Source organism: Schistocerca cancellata, chromosome 5, assembly GCF_023864275.1.
Source record: "Schistocerca cancellata isolate TAMUIC-IGC-003103 chromosome 5, iqSchCanc2.1, whole genome shotgun sequence".
Classification (NCBI taxonomy): domain Eukaryota; kingdom Metazoa; phylum Arthropoda; class Insecta; order Orthoptera; family Acrididae; genus Schistocerca; species Schistocerca cancellata.
The window spans coordinates 747,258,368-747,281,563 of record NC_064630.1 but is presented as its reverse complement, the minus strand read 5'-3'; positions in this window follow the sequence as shown (position 1 = coordinate 747,281,563).

Sequence of the window (23,196 nt, the reverse complement as noted above, 5' to 3'; positions counted from 1 at the left end):
CCACTACTATTATGCTCCAAACGTTCTCATTGGGGAGAAATCTGGCGTCCTCACTGACCGAAGTAGGGTTTCGCAAGCCTGAAGCAAGCAATAGAAACTCTCTCCATGTCCAGGCGGGCATTATCTCGCCGAAACGTATGCCCAGAATGATTTGCCATGAATTGCAACAAACGGGGCATAGAATGTCGACGTAGCTCTGTTCTGTAAGCGTATCACGGGTGACAACCAACACCAACAACGACCACCCTTTCAGCACAGTCATACATCGACTATATTCTACGCCCCATTTTGTTGTACGTTGTTGTCCTTGCTGGTCTCATCTTTCACCAAGGTAATGCCTGCCTGCACATGCTGAGAGTTTCTACCGCTTGTCTTCGTGCTAGCCATATCCTACCTTGGCTAGCAAGGTCGCCAGATTTCTTCCAATTGATGACATATGTAGTATTAAAAGTTGGAGTCTCCAGCCAGCTAGGGATTTTGACGATTTAACACTCCAGTTGGACAGAACTAGGCATGTACCACTCAGGAGCATACACAGAAACTTTATCAGTCAATGGCAGGTTGAACAACTGCTTATTCAAAGGCCAGAGATGGACCAATGTGTTATTGATTTGCTCAGTTTGAGAAGTTCTTTCTTTTGAATAAATTATCCAAATTTTTCTGAAATTGTTATCATTTGTTCGTCTATACCTGTTCATTACATCTACCGATTTCCGTCCCACTCGAATAATTTCTTCGGGGTCTAAATGGTTCAAATGGCTCTGAGCTCTATGGGACTTAACATCTTAGGTCATCAGTCCCCTAGAACTTAGAACTAATTAAACCTAACTAACCTAAGGACATCACACACATCCACGCCCAAGGCAGAATTCGAACCTGCGACCGTAGCAATCCCGCGGTTCCGGACTGCAGCGCCTAGAACCGCACGGCCACCGAGGCCGGCTCTTCGGGGTCTGTCCTTCTTTTTCTTAATTTTTTATTTCTCAAACTGCAAACTTATAGCCAGCCCACGAATGTAGTCTATTGATCCCTCCACCATCATCAAGAACTCTGTTGGATCGCCAGGTAAAGAGGAGGTCCTGAATGACATGGCGAACAGTTTGCTCTTCAGCGCCATAGCCACAACCTGGTGAAGTTATTTTCTTCCACTTGCGCAAGAAGTCGGCACAACAGCATTGGTTCTTATTCAGGTAAGAACAGGGACCCTTGCGTGGCTCGTGCTCCCGCCATCATATATTTTACATCCTGTTTTTAACGTACTTCCATCTCACTACGTTAATTTAAATTACTACTGACTCTGAGTAGCTGCTTTGCCTGACCGTGAGCGGCGTTAGCAGCGGGTATCGATATATCCCCTCTCGTAGTATCTTTGCACGACTACTCTTACGTCCCGCTCGTTGTCTATTGGAAGTTAGTTGGTCGCAGTTCGGGTGGCGAGTTTGGGTCTGACAGTCAGTGGGAACGCGTCCGGAGCTGCCAGTCGGGGAGTTGCAATGCGGCACTAATGCAGTCGGGTTGGAGCAGCAGTGAGCCCTGCGCCGACATGGCTCACCCGACCATTGCCGCCATGCATTACTTGAGCCGAGCCACGGTCTTGGTGGATCCGCGGTCGGTCATCCTACCGGACGACGCGTTTTGGTTCGCCGATCGTTCATGAGTTAGCTGTGTGTGTGTGTGTGTGTGTGTGTGTGTGTGTGTGTGTGTGTGTGTCTGTGTGTGTGTGTGTGTCGACTCCCGATTTGTTTTCGTGCATGCTTACTTGCTGTTGTATCGTTCATGTCTTCGTGCTAGTGTCAGGTTGTGGGTGTAGTTGGCATTAGTCCCATTGACGATTATTTTAAATGTTGTCGGCGTAGTGGCTCTGAGAGATCAGTTGTCTCATCATGCGACGTGTAACTGGTTCTCCGAGCGCTTTTGGACCCCTTTAATTACCATCTTGTGGAACGAGGGTCAGTCCTTTCCTAAAGCAGAGATGTCTTTTAGCCAGTGGGCGTGTTTCCTCTGCATGGTTGGGTTCGAGGTCATATTTCCGTCGTCGTGTGTCAGGAAGCGAGTGGGAGACGGACCAGCGGTGCAGTCGCGACGTAACTGTAGTCGCGGACGGTCCAGCAGGAGTCGGTCAGTTGCGGCGGACCAGGGAAGTGATCTCCGCTCGGTGCAGTCGGTTAGGTCGCTGGCGGTCCCTGCACAGTGTCTGAGCGTGTGTGGAGCTGTCCGATCTCTACGATCATCGTGGTTCGCCAATCCAGGACGTCAAAGTTGAGTAGTGGTTTGCTGTTGGGGAGGTTTTCCTGCGAGCAACACCAAGTGTTTCTACTGCCGTAATTTAGCCGCCATGCTATTTTGGTCGACTACAATTGGAGTGCACCAGTGGTTCAAAATGTTTCAAATAGCTCTGAGCACTATGGGACTTAAAATCTGAGGTCATCAGGCCCCTATAACTTAGAACTACTTGAACCTAACTAACTTAAGGACATCACACACATCCATGCCCGAGGCAGGATTCGAATGTGCGACCGTAGCGGTCGCGCGGTTCCAAACTGAAGCGCCTAGAACCGTTCGGCCACACTGGCCGGCTGCACTAGTGGAATTTTCTGTCTGGTGGCCATTAGTGTTCTGGTTACTTGCTCTGGGCACTGATGTAAATTCAGGCAGTGTTCTTTTGAGTGAAGTTTATACCGTGTTTCCAATTCAAGTGTACCAGCGGAATTTTCAGCCTAGTTGCCGTTAGTATTCCGGTTATCTGACCTAGCCACTACGTAACTTCAGGCAGCGTCGTTTCCTCACATGTTGTCTCTGTCCAACATGGTGTGTAATTTTGACAGCTAATACATACGCCATTGTGGATTATCAAGTTTATAACATTTCCAGTTTGAGTTCTCATGTACAGAATGACGGCAAGCAAGTCGTCGTGTCGGTCGGTCCGTGGCTGTCCCCTGGTTGGGTTCCGACGGATCAAGTATAGTTGGGCTCACCACCTGCCTCGTCTAAGTGAACGAGGGCAGACCGACCTCCCTGGAGACCTTCTGAGTGCCACCCGTGTTTAATTATCTGTTGTCAGCTATTTTAAACTTTAGGCTTATGGTTATTTGTTTTGTTTTCTTAAAATTTTGCGAAATTAATTTTAAATTTATCTTTCAAGCTTAAACACTGCAGACTTCTGCCTTTAAAGGTTATGATAACATATTTTAAAATTTTGAAGTTTAATTGTGGCTCTCAGCCATTGGTATTGCACGTTGCATATGTTGCTTCTTTGAATTATTTTATTGCTATCTTAATTGGATTTTTATCTCGTTGATTTTTAAGATTTCTTGTTGTTAAACATGCTAGCCTTCTGCCATTAAAGGTCTATGGTAATGTATACTGAAGTTCTTAAATTTAATTTTGGCCCTCAGCCATTTGTGTTGCAACCTGCATATGTTGCCTTTTTTTGGGGTTTAAATTATTTTATAGCTATCTTAATTGAATTATGATTTTTTTAAGATTTCTTATTCGCCATTTGCCTTTAAAGGTCTATGGTAATATATTCTAAAATTTTGGAATTTAATTGTGGCCCTCAGTTATTTGTATTGCACTTTTCGTATGTTGGTTTTTGAATTATTTTATTGCTATCTTAATTGAATTTTTTTCTTGTTAAAATTTCTTGTTCGAGGCCTTCAGCCATGAAAGAGTTGCATTCGGTAAGGATTCGGCTATGTGCCGCTTTGGTTGTAAAGGTTATTAAATTAAAATAAATGACAATTAGAAGCAGAAACTGACCTCAACCCTTGGACCTTTCCACAATCCTATTACCTGTTCTGCCCAGCGGGTTTAGGGGGCATCTCAAACAGACCAGATCTTGGGTGGCAATTCACTGTCAGGTGGTTTGGTCGATATACACGGCATTTGTGGTTGTTCTGTCATAGCAGGAATTTGGCATTTGTGTCTCCAGCAGTCATCTGCATAAAGTCCGCCCTTGGTAGCTGAGTGGTCAGCGCGATGGACTGTCAATCCTAAGGCCCCGGTTTGATTCCCGGCTGGGATGGAAATTTTCTCCGCTGAGGGACTGGGTGTTGTGTTGTCCTAATCATCATCATCTCATCCCCATCGACGCGCAAGTCGCCGAATTGGCGTCAAATCGAAAGACTTGCACCAGGCAAGCGGTCTACCTGACGGGAGGTCCTCGTCACATGCATTTATTATTTATTATCTGCATCAAAGCTGTTTTCAACTAATATTCTTGCGGCTTTCAGGGGTGTGTGACGAGCGTGTAGCCTAGCTTTGCTGATGCTCGAAATGTCTGCGTGGACATGTTAGGTGAGAATATGTCTATAGTTTTTTGTACCCCCTACGAGTGCACTGTCCCATCACAGAAATGGAGCTGGTATGTGGCTAGGTATGGGTAGCCAGAAAGTAGGCGTGCATCTGATAGTACTGGTTGTAAGACGGATGGTAAGGCTGAGCTCTTTATCAAAATGTTTTTGTGCGAGGAGTGTCCATCCAGGCTGGCGAGCAATATTTCGCAATAGGGTAAACCAGTCCCAGAGCTGAATTACAAAGTATAGATCCTTGTGATCCCCATGGTGTGCCACAGAGTTCCTGGAAGACGCTATTTCGACTTTTAATGTTGGCAGCTGCTCTTCATAGATTTTGTTTGTAGATGTTCGTTATATCAAAAGCGAAACCTAGATATTTTGGATGTTTGTTACTTCCAATTAATCTCCCTTCAAGGTGGAGAGTGAGCTCTTTGTTGGCCATCTTGTCTTTAGATGAAATGTTGAGAATTTAGTCTTAGCGGCACTTGGCTGTAACCTCCATTTGAGGAAGTATTCACCAATAGTTGATAGACCCATGATCAATATGGATTCGGTAACATCGAGATTTCTATGCCTAGTCATGAGCGTCCAGCATACCAAGAGTTTTTTTATGTAGTTCCAGACATATAGTGTAATGACACATTCCGACGCAGAGAGGTACAATACTTTGAACTCTAGGCCAAAGATTAAATTGAGTGCAATGTAGAATATAATCTCTGTAATGTTCATATTGGATTCTCTTTTGTTTCATACACCAAGAAGGAGTTAAGATACACTCTCTAATGTTACCTGGTAGGGGATGGACGTAATTTTTGGTGTGTGCTGAAAGGCAGCCATCTTTTTAGTATTTATGGTTTGTGCGAAGAGAAGACCAAGTCTTATTATCTTGTAAATAAAAAATAAAGTATCTAAGTTTTACGAGAATTATTTAAAGCGACATAGCATTGTATTCCTTTGTTTCCGCCGTCTTCCTGAAGGAAACCGATGCCGACTTAGGAAGATAAACATGGTCAACAAAGGGAAGAATAACGATGGCGACTAATGAATTAATATTGTGGCAGAAGGACTAAACCTACATCTAAGGTTCTAACATTCTGCATGGTGTCTGTTTGTTCTAAGTCGTGTCTCCCTACCACTTTCGCGCAACGACGCTCTGAGCATGTTTTTTAGGGAATTGACTAGTTTGAACCTGGGACCTGTTGCTGGTAAGGAGACGCCAGACCACACATGACATGTAGAGTTCAGAAGAGTTCAGTGAGACTAGCCATGATATAACCAAATACTTAATGATTTCAGCGTTAGCTCCACTGCACTCCCTGTAAAAAAATCTTAATACTAACTAAATTGAGTGGAAGAGGTTCAAGGCTTCCCTATTTTTAGTTATCTGGTAAAATAACGTCGAAAAATAAGTTAAGTTTACCGTTGGAAATTTTATTCTACTCACAAAACATTGTTTATAAATTGCACTATTGATAAAAGGAAGTATTTTAATACAGGATGATAAAAACCAACTGCGTTCAACGAAAGTGTGAACGAATATTCCCTGAATGGGTTTCCAAGTTCTACAATGGATCGAAGGATGACCTATGCCATATCACATCTATAATCTAGATTTAAGTTAAGTTTCATAAAAGAGAAAACTATAAAAATGGTCTACAGTGACCCTCAATTATCTTTAATTACTTATCTAACTTGTCGTAAATTACAGTGGCTGATGTGGCTTCTCAATAATTATATAACAGAAAAATCATCGTATTTCAGATTTTTACTTAAAGTAGCAAATGTGAACACCTTGAGATTTAATTGACGATTTACACTAGTATTACGTAAAAAGGGGGTGTAACAGATGAGACTTCTGCAGTTCTGTGTGAAGCCTTTTGCGCTCAAAAATGCGGTATCACGTGCATTCATTACCCTGTCGGTGTTTAGGTAGCGTCAGGGGGCGGCGGGTGGCTCAGCTCCACACACCTTGCCGTCTCGGAAGCAACTCTCTCCTAAACTTCTCCTTACTACAATTTACCGAAGTTGGTTTTAGAAAAGCTATCTGGCTGTGTTTTCAACTGACCAATCAGGGTCTCAATGTTAACCTTAAGCTTCGCCTACAAAACGTCAGTCTATCCAATGAGAAACGTTATGCTTTTCGGGGTGGGGCAATGTTTTTAATGTTTGCTACGTCACAGAGACGTGAAAAAGTCTCACGCTAAAACGTGCAGCTGGTGTGGCCCTTTTAGTGTTATTGTAAGATCTATACTGTTCTTCTGGAGGGCTCTATCTTGGTCTGTGGGGGGGGGGGGGGGGGTTTGGCGGTCGGCTGGCGACGTGGGTGTCCGTCCCTTATCGTAGGGCCTCCTAGCCTACACGATTCTGCTCTCAGCTTCTGTTCTTGTTTCTCCCCTCAGAACTGCATCTGTTTCACGGTGGGAAGGTATGACATGCATTTAGGCGTTCTTGTGTTAGTCTGTGGTATTCCATTTGCTCACTCGTTGATCGTACCGCTTTGGTTAATTTAATGTCAGGATTTATTCGGATGTGACATACTGTCGGATTTGCTATCATGTCATGGTTTTCATGGAAGGTGTTGGATTTGCCTGTCACCTTACAAGGTGAGAACTCTGAATAAATTAACAATGACGTAGAATTCGAAAATATTATTAATCAGACTGTGATTTATATTACAGGCAAATTTCATGCAGCACTGAATTTGTCCGCATTCAAGCCAGTCAATACAGTCTGTAAAAAAGCGTTTCATAAATTCTAAAGATCCATACAAATAATTTTTTTCTCTTTTCAAAAAAAAACAAAAACAAACAAGCAAACAAAAACAATAAATTTAATTTTTTTATTTATTTCGCCACAATAGGCTACTTCCAAACTGAATGCGAATTTTTAGGCCTGCGATGACGTAGAAATTTCTGTATAATATCTTGACTGCAAAGAGCATCAGATGTTGCTGTCAGATCAAACAATCCCACAGACGATTTCCCTCGATTCTGGAAGACAGGTTTTATGAAGGTTATTAGGGATCTAGGCATCTGCAGTCAGCTTTGAATCCTGCCTGTAAACCCGGTATATTTTCGAAGATCTTGTACCATTTTCAATTATACACCACTCTTTCCAGGAGCTTATATAGCAAACTAAGTAAAGCTATGCGATATCTTTCTGGCTTGTCGTTTGGTTTATCTGGTATCAGTAAGGCTATGACTTCTGCTCGTTTCGTTATAAGCGCTATGTTGCCCGCTTGCAGAATGTTTATGACGAACTCAGCCAGCCACTTTTTCACATACTTGCAACAGTACAAGAGAAATTCTTCGTAAATGCCATTAAAACCTGGGGCTTTGCCTCATTTCAGGTTCAAATGGCTCTCAGCACTATGCGACTTAACTTCTGAGATCATCAGTCGCCTAGAACTTAGAACTAATTAAATCTAACTAACCTAAGGACATCACACACATCCATGCCCGAGGCAGGATTCGAACCTACAACCGTAGCGGTCGCTCGGCTCCAGACTGTAGTGCCTAGAACCGCACGGCCACTTTCTTTTAGGGCACTCGCAGCCTCTTCAGTGTTGAATGTAGATAGTATTCAGTTCCAGCTCTTCAGTCTGAGTGCCCACAATTTACTCTGCCTCAAGACATATACAGATTATCTGACTTCATTACTGCTGTGGTTGCTGTAGGGGCCGCTACGGTCGCAGGTTCGAATCTTGCCTCGGGCATGGATGTGTGTGATGTCCTTAGGTTAGTTAGATTTAAGTAGTTCTGAGTTCTAGGGGACTGATGACCTCAGAAGTTAAGTCCCATAGTGCTCAGAGCCATTTGAACCATTTTTTTGCTGTAGGGGATGATAGTTCTCCTGGAACAACGTTGCTGCCCGCCGCACTTTGCCATTTGCTTTTCCGTATGTAAACACCATGTCGGCTAACTCTCGATTCGACTGCGGAAATATTGAGTTCAGTCTTTAACGTAATATTACACTTATTCGTGAGAAGTTCCTGATAGCATTTTATGCACTCCTGGAAATTGAAATAAGAACACCGTGACTTCATTGTCCCAGGAAGGGGAAACTTTATTGACACATTCCTGGGGTCAGATACATCACATGATCACACTGGCACAACCACAGGCACATAGACACAGGCAACAGAGCGTGCACAATGTCGGCACTAGCACAGTGTATATCCACCTTTCGCAGCAATGCAGGCTGCTATTCTCCCATGGAGACGATCGTAGAGATGCTGGATGTAGTCCTGTGGAAGGGCTTGCCATGCCATTTCCACCTGGCGCCTCAGTTGGACCAGCGTTCGTGCTGGACGTGCAGACCGCGTGAGACGACGCTTCATCCTGTCCCAAACATGCTCAATGGGGGACAGATCCGGAGATCTTGCTGGCCAGGGTAGTTGACTTACACCTTCTAGAGCACGTTGGGTGGCACGGGATACATGCGGACGTGCATTGTCCTGTTGGAACAGCAAGTTCCCTTGCCGGTCTAGGAATGGTAGAACGATGGGTTCGATGACGGTTTGGATGTACCGTGCACTATTCAGTGTCCCCTCGACGATCACCAGTGGTGTACGGCCAGTGTAGGAGATCGCTACCCACACCATGATGCCGGGTGTTGGCCCTGTGTGCCTCGGTCGTATGCGCTCACCTGAACGGCGCCAAACACGCATACGACCATCATTGGCACCAAGGCAGAAGCGACTCTCATCGCTGAAGACGACACGTCTCCATTCGTCCCTCCATTAACGCCTGTCGCGACACCACTGGAGGCGGGCTGCACGATGTTGGGGCGTGAGCGGAAGACGGCCTAACGGTGTGCGGGACCGTAGCCCAGCTTCATGGAGACGGTTGCGAATGGTCCTCGCCGATACCCCAGGAGCAACAGTGTCCCTAATTTGCTGGGAAGTGGCGGTGCGGTCCCCTACGGCACTGCGTAGGATCCTACGGTCTTGGCGTGCATCCGTGCGTCGCTGCGGTCCGGTCCCAGGTCGACGGGCACGTGCACCTTCCGCCGACCACTGGCGACCACATCGATGTACTGTGGAGACCTCACGCCCCACGTGTTGAGCAATTCGGCGGTACGTCCACCCGGCCTCCCGCATGCCCACTATACGCCCTCGCTCAAAGTCCGTCAACTGCACATACGGTTCACGTCCACGCTGTCGCGGCATGCTACCAGTGTTAAAGACTGCGATGGAGCTCCGTATGCCACGGCAAACTGGCTGACACTGACGGCGGCGGTGCACAAATGCTGCGCAGCTAGCGCCATTCGACGGCCAACACCGCGGTTCCTGGTGTGTCCGCTGTGCCGTGCGTGTGATCATTGCTTGTACAGCCCTCTCGCAGTGTCCGGAGCAAGTATGGTGGGTCTGACACACCGATGTCAATGTGTTCTTTTTTCCATTGCCAGGAGTGTATATTTAAATTCTGTCCGAAATTTCTGTATGTGAAATACTGAAAATGAAATTTTTGTTGCCCTTTGAAGCCAATAGATAGGTGACTTGCAACTGGAATTGTGTGACGACTTGAGTCCTTTAGAGTAATTTTTTCCACCGTGTACAAACTCTGATCGATGAGAGGAACTTATTCATCGTTACAGAGCCTGCGGTCAAATACGAGCTGTACCGCGCAGCCACAGCTGCAGTATGTGTCGAAAATTGTTTCCATGTGCCTCAACGCATGCGTGTAAGCCCTGTAGAGCGTTCTGTCTCACACGTTCACATCGACCAGGCTGGATCCGAACAGTGTCAAGGGCAGCATGAATACGCTGCTCCAATTTCTCCAAACCTGGAATGGGCTCTGCATACACGATAATTTTGAGGTGCACTACAACCAGTAACTGCATGCCAGTAATCGCGGGCCACGCAACTGAGCCCTCGTTATCGATTTGGGACTCCACTATTGAGATGCTTCTGGACGTTAATGTCTAAGTGGGAAGTAGCACTGTCATTTAGCAGCCACATAACCCCTCGAATCATCAGTGGCACTTCTCCCAGCAGGGGAGGCAAAGTCAACGGCAGAACACTTATTGTTCCGGACTGTTATGCGACGTGAAAGGGCGACTGGTCCCACAATACGGTCCCCAGCTGTCCCGGCCCACACATTCCGATTGAACCGATGCTGATGATTCGCTGTCACCATAACGTGGGTGGTTCTGCATACTATCCCACAGATGACAGTTACGAAAGCTAAAGATACAACTCCACGTAAATGTGGCCTCGTCTGTGAATATGATGGATGGCACAAATCCCGGAATCGTGGTTGCCTGTTGAAGAAACCAGTGACAAAACTGCTCCCGACGTGGAACGTCAGACGTTAGTAAGCCCTGCATGCGCTGTAAATGATATTGGTAGTCTCAACGGTGGTGGAGAATGTTCCACACAGTCGTCTGGCTTACCTTGTACTGGTGGGTCATCTGCGTGGTAATGTCACGGCGGTCGCCTTCCACAGTGTTTATCAAATTTTCCTCCAAGTCTGGTCTCCGAACATTTCGGGTACGAGTTTCATGATTTCCAACTTCCTGAAACGACCCTGTCTCAGACAAATAGCTAAACACGGTTGCAAACATTGAAAGCTGTAGTTGTTGTGGGTGGGTATAGTTCTCCTGAAGCAACCTTGATGCCCGCCGCTCTTTGCCATTTGCCTTTCGGTATGTGAACATCATGTCTGCCAGCTGTCGATTCGATTGCAGAACTGCTGTGTACGACGCAGTATCACATCCAATTATTATGACAGGACAGGGCGCTAGAGAATGACGTATGAGGAACAGCACCACCCTCTAGGAGGAAACCATGCATACTGTAACTGTGGCTGCATGGTACAGCGCGTATTAGATCGTAGTCTGTCTAACAAAGTATGACTGAATAAATGGTCTCTAACATGGAAACCACGCATTTCCCGACAAACATGCATGAGGCCTTTTTTATTCCGTATCCTCTCGACGATAAAACCTTAGAGCTATACACTACTGGATGTGCATAACGAAGTTCTCTCTGTGTTTCATCGGTACCGGTAGAGAAAAGTCTTATTTCCGATGCGAAACCGTCATGTCATTAGGAACAATCGATTATCAACATAGGACGACCACTTTTTAGAATATCTAAGTCGTAAGTATTCATTATAGATACATATGCATAGCTTCGATGCTTGAGGTGTGGATTCGACCATCGCGTTCGGTTTCACTAACTATGTTTTTGAGAGACAATCAGAAAATTCCTGATATTTCCCGAAAGATATAAGGGCCTGCCACGCCGAAGCGGAAATATTAAAATACCTGATGTCTCTCCCATATCTGGACGTATGGCAAACCTATTTCCGTACAGATAAAGCTTCACAAAATTTTTAACTTTTGTTCCTTTTTCCATGTGGTGTTGACTGCTATACACATTCTGCAAAATACGTTCACTTTGTCTTACGCGTTCTTATGATAATCACATTTTCGATTCCGAAAAACAATATTTCTTTTTTCTATGCCGGTATTCTCATATGTTTTCCGGAGATGTGTTATTCAGTTCACTTCATGTCGCAGGACCTTCTCCTTTCCAAAAAAGTCCCTTCTACGCTGTCAGCATCTAGAAATGACTGCAGAACCGCAGAGGTTCAGCGACTATCGTAGCTGAGTGACGACCGAGGAGGCGAGGACAGCGACTTGCTAAATAATGAAATAAAGATTTTATTTCAAAATAAAAGAAGAACGTATGAAATAAAACTAATTCCTTACAAAAATTTACATCGCCTATTGTCTCATGTGGCCAAAAAAAGGTATAGGGGGCTGGCGAGATTTACTCAAGTTCTTGAAGTACAGGGTTGGGCAAATAAAAGTGGCCTCGAGGTCAGAGTTCCAGGAAATACAGGAGGAAAGGAAGTACAGTGATGACGTTACTATAGCAGATGTTGAAAGTTACGACCATGCATTTATTGGCACTTTAGGCCCTGGTCTCCAAGTTGCTGAAGGCAGATCGAAGCCGGACTGCTTGGAATTGCTGCCGTCGCATCCGAAGTGTTCTATTCCTGCCCTTGAAGACTATGAGGGCTGTTGCCATCCACCTTAGACTTGAGGGCTCCCCACACAACGTAATCACGCAATGGCAGATCGAGTGACCTGTGTGGCCAGCTAGGGCCACGATCAGACTGACCTCTGCTAACAACTGTGTCAGGCATGAAGATTGTGTAAATTTGTTCCAAGGTTCGGTCGGCTGTATGGGACGTTGCTCCATTCTGTTTGAAATTAGCTATTTTCCTCCTCCGTTAATGTTGCTACAATTGGTTTCAAAATGTTGGCAATGTAATGCACTGAAGTCAACGTCTGATGAAAAAAGATGGGGCCAATAATGCGGCGTGCAGACACTGCACACCAGACCCCACCTTCTGATCATGCAGTGGCGTTTCTTGGAAGTTACGCTGCCGGCCGGTGTGGCCGTGCGGTTCTAGGCGCTTCAGTCTGGAACCGCGTGACCACTGCGGTCGCAGGTTCGAATTCTGCCTCGGGCATGGATGTGTGTGATTTCCTTAGGTTACTTAGGTTTAAGTAGTTCTAAGTTCTAGGGGACTGATGACCACAGATGTTAAGTCCCATAGTGCTCAGAACCATTTGAACCATTTTTTTGAAGTTACGCTGATTCCCCGTTGCCCAGAACCTGTGATGCTGTGAGCTGACATAACCAATCAGGTGAAACCAGGCTTCATCAGACATAAAGAACAGATCCATGTGCTAGCCATTCATTGTTATCTCGGTGAACAGACACTCACAAAACTGGAGGCGCTGAGGAGCATCTGCTGTTTTAACGCATGAACAACGGACGCTCGGTAGGGATGCATTTGCAGCTCCAAATGGAGTATGTTGTGTCAAGGAATCCTGCATATTCTGTTCGCTAGACAAACAACCAGACAAGTCGTATTAATGAGTTTCATTGTTCATTGCCACAAGGCGAATACAAATAGCCTTGCATTCTCGTAGTCCTATATACATGATCATCTACAAGTGCAATTACACAGATGTGTCACAAGCAAAGGGAGACACGCAAAATAATCAGTCTCCTTAAGAACAGGCCGGCCGCTGTGGACGAGCGATTCTAGGCGCTTCTGTCCGGAAACGCGCTGCTGCTACGGTCACAGGTTCGACTACTGCCTCGGGCAATGGTTGTGTGTGATGCCTTTAGGTTAGTTAGGTTTAAGTAGTTCTAAGTTCAAGGGGACTGATGACCTCAGATGTTAAGTCCCATAGTGCTCAGAGCCATTTGAACCATTTGATTACGTGGCGGGCGCACACGTGATGTGCGCGTCGAGGCGTGTGATCATATGCACATATTCACGTCCAGTCGTATCCAATCGTCTGGGTCACTTTTAATTGCCCCACCCTTTAGCACGCCACTCAGGACACATTTCAGTGTATGGTAAACATTTTGTCGGAGTTTCAGGTTTATCCCTTAGTTCGACTAGCATTCAGAGTGTCTCCAATGACGTCATGGAATCTTTGCTGGTCATTAGCCGGGATATTACACTACTGGCCATTAAAATTGTTACAACAAGAAGAAATGCAGATGATAAACGGGTATTCATTGGACAAATATATTATACTAGAACTGACATGTGATTAGATTTTCACGCAATTTGGTTGCATAGATCCTGAGAAATCAGTACGCAGAACAACCACCTCTGGCCGTAATAACGGCTTTGATACAACTGGGCATTGAATCAAACAGGGCTTGGATAGCGTGTACAGGTACAGCTGCACATGCAGCTTCAACACGATACCACAGCCCATCAAGAGTAGTGACTGGCGTGTTGTGACGAGCCAGTTGCTCTGCCACCATTGACCAGATGTTTTCGATTGGTGAGAGATCTGGAGAATGTGCTGGCCAGGGCAGCAATCGAACATTTTCTGTGTGCAGAAAAGCCCGTACAGGACCTGTAACACGCGGTCGTGCATTATCCTGCTAAAATGTAGGGTTTCACAGGAATCGAATGAAAGGTAGAGCCACGGGTCGTAACGCATCTGAAATGTAACGTCCTCTGTTCAAAGTGCCGTCAATGCGAACAAGAGGTGACCGAGACGTGTAACCAGTGGCACCCCATACCATCACGCCGGGTGATATGCCAGTATGGCAATAACGAATACACGCTTCCAATGTGCGTTCACCGCGAAGTCGCAAACACGGATGCGACCATCATGATGCTGTAAGCAGAACCTGAATTCATCCGAAAAAGTGACGTTTTGCCATTCGTGCACCCAGGATCGCCGTTGAGTACACCAGCGCAGGCGCTCCTGTCTGTGATGCAGCGTCAAGGGTAACCGCAGCCATGATCTCCGAGCTGATAGTCCATGCTGTTGCAAACGTCGTCGAACTGTTCGTGCAGATGGTTGTCGTCTTGCAAACGTCCCCATCTGTTGACTCAGGGATCAAGACGTGGCTGCACGATCCGTTACAGCCATGCGGATAAGATGCCTGCGATCTCGACTGCTAGTGATACGAGGCCGTTGTGATGCAGCACGGCGTTCCGTATTACCCTCCTGAACACACTGATTCCATATTCTGCTAACAGTCATTGGATCTCGACCAACGCGAGCAGCAATGTCGCAATTCGATAAACCGCAATCGCGATAGGCTGCAATCCGACATTTATCAAAGTCTGAAACGTGATGATACGCATCTCTGCTACTCACACGAGGCGCCACAACAACGTTTCACCAGGCTAGGCAGAGTTTTTCTAGGTAGGAGCATGGGGTGCTGTTATTATCAGTTGCAGAGAGAGCTGAACCAATGAGAAGGCTGGCGGCGACGAACGAGGCAGCGACCCTGCAGATTGGCTAGTCGGCTTTAAGTGCCTTAACACATTTAGAACTCGGTAAACCGGGCAGTCGGTCGTCAACTCCCGGAGTTGGAAGAAGAAGAGCAGTCCGGTGGGATTTGCGGGCGAGAGTCGGTGGCAGCGCTAACTTCCAGTTCCGTGTCTCGGCGCAGAGATCTCTGCTCCAGTGCCATCGCATCTGCACTTGTCACTTTTAACGAGAGCAAAATTTTCTGTTAGTCTGTGGCAGTCTTGTATTCGATCGGTGAGTTAACCGTGGAACAAAGTGCCGGTTAAGGGTTCGATTTCGCCATGTTTATTACACCTACAAGTACTCGTGTGCTCGCCTCAAGCCGCTGTTTAGTTAATGGTGTATGTATACATTCGTAGGTGCCATAATCTCCCTTATTTTACTCTCATGTCAAGGATACAATTAGTTTCCTAATGACATCGACGTTTCTTCCGAAGATATTCTTGCATAAAATGTTGTGGGTTGGCAGGAGAGCCAACACCTTCCTCTAAAGGAAGCCGAAAGGCACGCGTTTTAGCTCACGCAGGCTGGCGTGAGGTCTGGAACAGGTCAAGGAAATTAGACTTTAGCAAAAAACGGACGTAGCTGGTGGAATACTTAACTTTAATCCATAGATGGTGAACGTCGCTCTTGACGGTACATTATTCATAATCTCAATAGTAACCGGTACTGGCGCCTTGCTAGGTCGCAGCAAATGACGTAGCTGAAGGCTATGCTAACTATCGTCTCGGCAACTGAGAGCGTATTTTGTCAGTGAACCATCGCTAGCAAAGTCGGTTGTACAACTGGGCGAGTGCTAGAAAGTCTCTCTAGACCTGCCGTGTGGCGGCGCTCGGTTTGCAATCACTGATAGTGGCGACACGCGGGTCCGACGTATACTAACGGACCGCGGCCGATTTAAAGGCTACCACCTAGCAAGTGTGGTGTCTGGCGGTGACACCACATAAAACACTCCCGGTTTACTTGCGACATCAAATCTGTGTCAAATCACGTGCTTTCAAACCTCCGTCACGGTTCTCAGGTGCTACATCTACACATATACTTCGAAAGCGACTGTACGGTGTGTAGCTGAACGTACCCTGTATCACTACTACTCATTTACTTTCCTGTTGATCTCGCAAATGCAGCGAGAGAAAGCGATCGTTACATGCTTCCGTATGAGCTCTAATTTCTCGTATCGTATCCTCGTGGTCTTTACGTGCAATTAATGTCGCCGGCAGTAGATTCGTTTGGCAGTCAGCCTCAAATTCCGGTTCTCTAAATTTTCTCAATAGTGTTACTCAAAAAGAATGTCGCCTTCTATCCAGGGATTCCCTTTTAGTTCCCGAAGCGTCTCCGTAACAATTACGTGTTGTTCGAACTTACCGGTAAAAAAATCTAGCACCCTGCTCTGAATTGCTTTGACGCCTTCCTTCAGTCCGACCTGGTACGGATTCCAAACACTCGAACAGTTCTCAAAAACAGGTCACAGCAGCGTCCTCCCTTACAAGTGAACCACTCCTTCCCAAAATTTTCCCAATAAACGGAAGTCGAGCATTCGCCTTCCCCGTCACAGTTCTCACACAGTCGTTTCATTTCATATCACTTTGAAACGTTATGCCCGAATATTTAAACTACTACTGCTGTGTGCGAATATTACGGGTTTGTTCTTCATATTCATCCGCATTAACTTACATTTTTCCACATTTAGAGCTAGCGCCATTCATCACACTACTAGGAATTTTGTGTGTCTTGTATCCTACTACAGTCACTCAACTTCGTCACCTTACCGTACTCCACAGTATCATCAACGAACAACCGCAGATTGCTGCTCACCCTGTCCGCCAAATCATTTATGTATGTAGAGAACAACAGTTGTTCTATCACATGACTCTGCGGCACTCCTGACGATACCCTTACCTCTGATGGACACTCGCCGTCGATGATAACGTACCGGGCTCTATTATTTAAGAACGACCCAATCACATATCTGCCAGGCACTTAAATGTGATTTGCAGAGTATCCATGTACGAGGTGCATTCAAGTTCTAAGGCCTCCGATTTTTTTCTAATTAACTACTCACCCGAAATCGATGAAACTGGCTTACTTCTTGATGTAATCGCCCTGCAGACGTACACATTTTTCACAACGCTGACGCCATGATTCCATGGCAGCGGCGAAGGCTTCTTTAGGAGTCTGTTTTGACCACTGGAAAACCGCTGAGGCAATAGCAGCACGGCTGGTGAATGTGCGGCCACGGAGAGCGTCTTTCATTGTTGGAAAAAGCCAAAAGTCACTAGGAGCCAGGTCAGGTGAGTAGGGAGCATGAGGAATCACTTCAAAGTTGTTATCACGAAGAAACTGTTGCGTAACGTTAGCTCGATGTGCGGGTGCGTTGTCTTGGTGAAACAGCACGCGCGCAGCCCTTCCCGGACGTTTTTGTTGCAGTGAAGGAAGGAATTTGTTCTTGAAAACATTTTCGTAGGATGCACCTGTTACCGTATTACCCTTTGGAACGCAATGGGTAAGGATTACGCCCTCACTGTCCAAGAACATGGACACCATCATTCTTTCAGCACTGGCGGTTACGCGAAATTTTTTTGGTGGCGGTGAATCTGTGTGCTTCCATTGAGCTGACGGGCGCTTTGTTTCTGGATTGAAAAATGGCATCCACGTCTCATCCATTGTCACAACCCACGAAAAGAAAGTCCCACTCATGCTGTCATTGCGCGTCAACTTTGCTTGGCAACATGCCACACGGGCAGCCATGTGGTCGTCCGTCAGCATTCATGGCACCCACTTGGATGACACTTTCGCATTTTCAGGTCGTCATGCAGGATTGTGTGCACAGAACCCACAGAAATGCCAACTCTGGAGGCGATCTGTTCAACAGTCATTCGGCGATCCCCCAAAACAATTGTCTCCACTTTCTCGATCATGTCGTCAGACCGGATTGTGCAAGCCCGAGGTTGTTTCGGTTTGTTGTCACACGATGTTCTGCCTTCATTAAACTGTCGCACCCACGAACGCACTTTCGACACATCCCTAACTCCATCACCACATGTCTCCTTCAACTGTCGATGAATTTCAATTGGTTTCACACCAGGCAAATTCAGAAAACGAATGATTGCACGCTGTTCAAGTAAGGAAAACGTCGCCATTTTAATTATTTAAAACATTTCTCAATCTCGCCGATGGCGGTAAAATTCCATCTGCCGTATGGTGCTGCCATCTCTGGGACGTATTGACAATGAACGCGGCCTCATTTTAAAACAATGCGCGTGTTTCTATCTCTTTCCAGTCCGGAGAAAAAAAAATCGGAGGTCTTAGAACTTGAATGCACCTCGTAAAACCATGCTCATTCGTCGACATAAGCTCTCACTCTCAAGAAAGTTATATATATTCGAACTGAGAACGTGCTGAAGGAGTCTGCAGCAGACCAAAGTTATAGTTCTGTAATTTTGCGGATCCTTCTTATATACTGGAGTCACCTGCACTTTTTTCAGGTCACTTGGGACTTTGTACTGGACGAGAGACTCACGATAAATACAGCCTAGGTAAGGGACCAGTGCCGTAGTTCTTTGTAACACCGAATTGGGATTCCATCCGGACCTGGTAATTTATTTTCTTTCAAATCTTTCAATTGTTTATCGATTGAGGTGGCGCATTGGTTACCACGTAGGACTCGCTTTCGGAAGGACGACGATTCAAATCCGGGTCTGATTATCCAGATTTAGATTTTCTGCGATTTCTCTAAATGGCTGCAGACAAATGCCGGGATGGTTGCTTTCAAAGGCCACGGCCGATTTCCTTTTGTACCCTTGACACATCCCATGCTTGTGCTCCATCTCTAATGACCTCGATGTCGACGGGACATGTAACCCAATGTTCCTTCTTCCTTTCAGGTTTTTCTCTACGCCAGGGATGCTTTTCACAAATTCGCCCATACGGGAGCCTGTCCGATGGTCAAGCGACAATATGTTTTAACGATTCTCCCGTGTGAACTATTTTTTGAAAGTGAAATTTAAAACTTCGTGTTTCGTTTCTGTCTTCAACTGCCACATCAGACTGGTCAACAGGGGACTAAATGGAAGCCTTAGAACCGCTTAGCGATTTTACATACGACCATGATTTTGTCGGGTTCTCTGTACATCTTCTGCTAAGGTGTGGAGGTGTTAATTGTAGTACGCTTCGCTCATAGTTGTTTTCACAGATGCACGAATCTCTATAACCTTCGCTTGTCATCATTTGTTCGTCCTCTATTGAATGGAGAGTGCAACAGCCTCTGCTTCCTCAGCATCTTCCGAATTTCGTTGTTAAACTATGGTGCATCGTTTCTATCGTCTATCCACTTATTATGCACATAACTCTCCAGAACACGATTTACGATGAGCTTACACTTTGCCAATAATTCCTCTACATCTATCTTGCTGGAACTAAGTGCTGTCAGTTCACTCTCTAAGTGAGGTGCTAACAACTGCTTATGTGCCCTATCTACCGGAAACTGTCTCCTAGCCTTCTTCACTGGTTAATGAACTTTCATAATCATATCGTTCCATGTAGGCCTTCGCGGCCGGTGTCTTCATCAGTAAACACTTCCGGGCTAAGTTGCCGTGGTCGATCTGTAGAACTTCTTCTCCCTAAGAAGTTCTACAGATCGACCACGGCAACTTAGCCCGGAAGTGTTTACTGATTTCATAATCATAGTTGCTATAATGACATCATGATCAATAATCCCAGTTTCCATGCTGACATTGTAGATAAGATCCTGCCCCTTTATAGCTACAAATGCTTTTCTTTTTGTTTTCGTAATGGTAATGTGTGCGTGAAATCTTATGGGACTTACCTGCTATTGTCATCAGTCCCTAAGCTTACACACTACTTAACCTAAATTATCCTAAGGACAAACACGCACACCCATGCCTGAGGGAGGACTCGAACCTGCACCGGGACCAGCCGCACAGTCCATGACTGCAGCGCCAAGACCGCTCGGCTTATCCCGCGCGCCTTGTTTTCGATATTTCAACTCCCTACGAAGGCGCGGGCTGGCTATGGGTCAAAAGTTATACGTACTTTGAAGAAGTTTTGAAGTACATAAAAAGCAGTTGACTACAAATGACGTTTTTTTTAAAAAATTTCATTTTTATTATCTTCAAAAACGAATGTGTGTGTGTGTGTGTGTGTGTGTGTGTGTGTGTGTGTGTGTGTGATAAAACTAAATATCTAGAAAAATCGCATCGCATGAACAAAATGTTTATATTCAAGGGGGGCATCTGTCTGTGCTGTAACTGGCCATGCTTTATTCCCTCCCCCCCACCCCACCTACTCAAGGATGAGAAGTCAACTTTTTATTTTCAAATACAACAGTTTCTTTTCCATTTGTGGTTCTGCGATCAGTTGTCCGGCTTGACATTGATTGGCAGAGATATACATCGAAATAACTAGCAACCAGCTGCATAAAAGAAATCTTCAGAAGGTTATAACTATAGCATTACTTGCGAGTGGCAACAGTAGGATGCACGCAGCATATTGCTGCGGTTGCGACTGTGTAAGTGGCTAACCTCTTCTAAATGGTTAGCCACTTACATTGCCAAAACCACAGAAATATGCTGCGTGCATCCTATTGTTGACACTCGCAAATAATGCGCTAATTATGACCTTCTGAAGAAGGGCACTAATTGCCTGAAACCGGTTAGAAATTAAATTTCTCATATGCAACTGGTTGTTAATCATTTCGATACATACAACTACAGCTGCTAAAGATGAATAGAATACTTAACTATTTACAGACTTGTTGGACGTCCTCCTGACGGATATAGTGAAAAATTCTGTGCAAATGGTGCGTTATATCGACAAAATCCCGAGATGGTTGGAGGGCCCTGCACAAAATGCTTCAAAATTCTCATATCAGGAATGACCCGGTGACCTTAGTGGCTAAGGCACTGTTTGCAAGTTTGAAGACAAGCAGTAGACACTCTCGTCGTGTGCAGGCGGCCGTTATCTTGCTGAAATGTAAGCCCAGAATGGCTTGCCGTGAAGGGCAAGAAAACGGTGCCTAGAATACCTTCGACGTACCGCTGTGATGTAAGGGTGCCGTGGATGACAACCAAAGGCTTCCTGTTATGAAAAGAAATGACGCCCCACAAGATCACTCCTGATTGTCGGGGCGTTTGGCAGGCGAGCGTCACGTTGGTATTCCGCCGCCATTCGTTTCGTCTCAGACACATCTTCGGCCTGGATTCTCACAGGTTGGAGCAGAATTGACTTCAGTGATAAGTTCCGCTTCGAACTGAGACCAGATAACCAGCGAATTTTGTTATTCAAATGATACAGTAGGTCTCTAGAAGAGCGTAGCGTTCGAAAAGATTGGAAAAGGGTACAGGTCGTCTCTGTTTTCCAGAAGGGACGACGAACAGAAGTGCAGAACTACAGACCTATATCTCTAACGTCGATCAGCTGTAGAATTTTGGAACACGTATTATGTTCGAGCATAATGACTTTTCTGGAGACTAGAAATCTACTCTGTAGGAATCAGCATGGGTTTCGGGAAAGACGATCGTGTGAAACCCAGCTCGCGCTATTCGTCCACGAGACTCAGAGTGCCATAGACACGGGTTCCCAGGTAGATTCCGTGTTTCTTGACTTCCGCAAGGCGTTTGATAATCTTCCCCACAGTCGTTTAATGAACAAAGTAAGAGCATATGGACTATCAGACCAATTTTGTTATTGGATTGAAGAGTTCCTAGATAAGAGAACGCAGCATGTCATTCTCAATGGAGAGAAGTCTTCCGAAGGAAGAGTGTTTTCAGGTGTGCCGCAGGGGAGTGTCGTAGGCCCATTGCTATTCACAATATACATAAATATCCTTGTGGATGACATCAGAAGTTCACTGAGGCTTTTGCGGATGATACTGTGGTATATCGAGAGGTTGTAACATTGGAAAATTGTACTGAAATGCAGGAGGATCTGCACCGAATTGACGCATGGTGCAGGGAATGGCAATTGAATCTCAATGTAGACAAGTGTAATGTGTTGCGAATACATAGAAAGATAGATCCCTTATCATTTATCTGCAAAATAGCAGGTCAGCAACTGGAAGCAGTTAATTCCATAAATTATCTGGGAGTACGCATTAGGAGTGATTTAAAATGGAATGATCATATAAATTTGATCGTTGGTAAATCAGATGCCAGACTGAGACTCATTGGAAGAATCCTAAGGAAATGCAATCAGAAAACAAAGGAAGTAGGTTACAGTACGCTTGTTCGCCCACTGCTTGAATACTGCTCAGCAGTGTGGGATCCGTACCGGATAGGGGTGATAGATAAGATAGAGAAGATCCAACGGAGAGCAGCGCGCTTCGTTACAGGATAATTTAGTAATCGCCAAAGCGTTAGGGAGATGATAGAGAAACTCCAGCGGAAGACTCTGCAGGAGAGACGCTCAGTAGCTCGATACGGGCTTTTGTTGAAGTTTCGAGAACACACCTTCACCGAGGGGTCAAGCAGTATAGTGCTCCCTCCTATGTATATCTCTCGAAGAGACCATGAGGATAAAATCAGAGAGATAAGAGCCCGCACAGAGTCATACCGACAATCTTTCTTTCCACGAACAATACGAGACTGCAATAGAAGGGAGAACCGATAGAGGTACTCAAGGTAGCCTCCGCCACACACCGTCAGGTGGCTTGCGGAGGATGGATGTAGATGTAGATCCCAAGCCCAAAGGCTACCCAAACATCTGACCCCACCTTTCTGTTATCAGTAGAAACCGAGGTATGAGCCGCGACAAAATTCCGTTTGTATGCGCAGCGTTTTGGAACATATTAGGTAATACATGTCGTCGAAAACAGAACTGTTGTAAGGTCCTTATCTTGTAGGCCACACATTAAAACACGTGCGCAGCCAGTCACGCCGCCGCGTTTCCTACAGCCGCCACCGCTTCCTAGTGCGCTGCTACAGGGTGTTTAAAAAATGACCGGTATATTTGAAACGGCAATACAAACTAAACGAGCAACGATAGAAATACACCGTTTGTTGCAATATGCTTGGGACAACAGTACATTTTCAGGCAGACAAACTTTCGAAATTACAGTAGTTACAAT